The following is a 2874-nucleotide window of genomic DNA, read 5'->3' on the forward strand; positions in this document are numbered from 1 at the left end:
AGAAGAAGAAGAAGAAGAAGAAGAAGAAGAAGAAGAAGAAGAAGAAGAAGAAGAAGAAGAAGAAGAAGAAGAAGAAGAAGAAGAAGAAGAAGAAAGAGAAAGAAAGAAAGAAAGAAAGAAAGAAAGAAAGAAAGAAAGAAAGAAAGAAAGAAAGAAAGAAAGAAAGAAAGAAGAAAATGAGGCCGGCCATGGCTAGGAGCAAATGGAGAGAGGGGGAAGGGAATGGGAAGAGAGGGGGAGCAAGAGGGCAAGAATAAGAGAGTAAGAACCCTACTTAATATCTTAATACATTTTAACCCTTTTGTATAATGATATCTTTCAGGATAACAATTACTGATGCTGTTGATGTAAAAGGACAGGCAAGGGGGCAGAGGAGGTTTGACGGACAAAGACCTCTGACTTCCCCTTCATCCTTCCCGAGGAAAAGCTGGGCTTTGTCTCCATATAAGGAACTTCCAGGAAGGTGCAGACAAGGAGACAGAGGACAGATAGCAAGAAGGGTTAGGTGGGGGACTGACAGACCCTGGGCAGGGCATGGCAGAAGGCTGACTGTCCTTGGATGGCTTCTCTACTCCATGCACCGCTGTAACTGAAGCCATTGAACTTCAAGGCTAGCTGGCGTGATCTGAGGAGTTAAGGCTGACCTCCCCTGTAAGAGTGGGGAGTGGGCTCTCTAGAGGGCCTAGGAACCACAGGCTTCTCCTTCCCTTTGAGCCCCATAAATAAGGACACCAAACGTGGATAGTCTTTAACCAGCAAGCCATGAGCACCCGTGTGGAAACAAGGCAAACAAGCCCTTTTTACTGACTGCATATCCAAAAGAGACGACTCTGGCGTCACCTTGGGGAGGGACAAAAATAAAATAAAATAAAAATGACAAACAAGAACTTCTGTCCCTATGCAGGCAGCATGACTTCCCCAGAAAGGATCCCAGACTAAATGTTCCAGATGTCAGGAGAGGCGGGGACAGAGAAAACAGACTTTGGCTGTGTTTTGATGTGTGGGGTGGGTGTGGTGGTTTGTACTGCCAACCAGGTACCTAGGCTGCAAGCCTCCAGGGACACCTGCAAGGGACTGTCTGTGGGTATTCCACCTGACGGTTGTGGCCCCTTTGGGGGTTGAATGACCCTTTCACAGGGGTCACCCAAGACCACTGGAAAACACAGGTATTTACATTACAATCCATAACAGGGGCAAAATTACAGTTATGAAATAGCAGCAAAACTAATCTTGTGGGAAGCCAGGTAATTCGTCATTACAAGATGGCGCCGACTTCCTGCATGCTTTCTTGTTAAACAAGCAATGTGTGCATGTGCATTCGGGTATCAGCTGAGTCACTGCTCGCCCTGGAGCATGTTAATGAGGTTCTGATGGCATATCCAATCAGGAGGCTCCACGCCTACCCTAAGCATATATAAGTAGCACCAGTTTTCGGGCTCGGGGTCTTCCGCCACAGCAATCAAGCTCTCCCAATAATAAACGTGTGCAGAATCCTGTTGTGTGGTGTCTTCCTTGCTGGCGAGGTGGGCGTCCGTCACCACAACATGGGAAACTGTATTAAAGGTTGAGGACCACGCTCGGGATTAAGGGGCTGCCTTGATGAGGATCATTGATGTGGGCATACTATCTATCCGCTAGCCTGAGAATTCCGGACTGAATATGACAAGAGAATGGCAAGCTGAGCCCTGGCGTCCGTGTGTGGACTCCTCTCTGCTCCTGACAGACATGGCACGTGATGGCTCCTTCAAGTTCCTGCTGCCCTGAGTTCCCTGCCATAATGGACTAACGCAGAGTTAGAAGTCAGAGAAACCCACTTCTCCACCAGTTGCTTTTGCTAATTGTATGTTATCATAGCAACGTGGAATAAACTAAAGCGGCGGGGGGGGGGATTTCACATGCCTCTCCCCAGGAGCGGAAATGTGAGCCCTGCCCCCACAGTAACATGCTCACTTGTTCTATCATCATCATTTAGAAGTTACCAACACAACACACACTTATTGGGGGGGAAAAGACCGTATCAGGGGAAGGGGAGGCCATCTCTAAAGCGACGCATGTCACCAAAGGCCGTCATACTGCTGGACTGGCACCCACCTTCCCATGAGTGTTTTCAGCTATACAGAGTAACTTTTTAATTTTGTATTTTTTTCTAATTTTATTTGGTACATGAGCGCTCTATCTGCATGTACACTTGCAGGCCAGAAGAGGGCATCAGATCCCATTATAGAGGGTTGTGAGCCACCATGTGCTTCCTGGGAATTGAACTCAGGGCTCTGGAAGAACAACCACTGCTTTGAACCCCTGAGCCATCTCTCCAGCCCTACAGAGTAACTATTAAGGAATACAGAAACTGCACTTTCCTAGGGCGAGCTGTGAAATTATCTTAAACAGAATCGCATCGTCTATATTACCCTGCTTGCCGCTGGCTTTGGAGCAGAGTAAGAGATTTTAGTCTTTTCCCTGTGAGAACAGACAGATCTGTGGGCTCCTCTGGCTGCACCCACGCCCTGCATGCTGTCCTGGCCACTCCAGAGCCTCCTATGATACACCAGAGGTGCTTTGGGATCCGGCTATCACCAGCAGTCCTGCAGGCAGTCCCTTGTGTTAATGCCTCATGAATATAGACCTTTCTGGAACCTATGGTTCCAGGTCCAGTAACCTATATAATTTTTCTTTACATAGCTGCTCAGCAAAACGCCCCTTACCTGGACACCCCCCGTAGACCTGAGGAAATCATTGTCAGAAGCTTGATGTGCTTCTTTTTAAGACTTCACTCAGCAGGGGGGTGGTGGCGCACGCCTTTAATCCCAGCACTTGGGAGGCAGAGGCAGGCGGATTTCTGAGTTTGAGGCCAGCCTGGTCTACAAAGTGAGTTCC

General features: G+C 48.2%; 1 protein-coding gene across 1 annotated transcript in view; it reads right to left on the reverse strand.

The window, feature by feature from the left end:
• Ror2 (receptor tyrosine kinase like orphan receptor 2) overlaps nucleotides 1–2874 on the reverse strand; it is a 36296-nt gene that overhangs the window by 4316 nt on the left and 29106 nt on the right. The window lies entirely within an intron of this gene.

The sequence above is a fragment of the Mus pahari genome, chromosome 16 (assembly GCF_900095145.1).
Source record: "Mus pahari chromosome 16, PAHARI_EIJ_v1.1, whole genome shotgun sequence".
Lineage (NCBI taxonomy): Eukaryota > Metazoa > Chordata > Mammalia > Rodentia > Muridae > Mus > Mus pahari.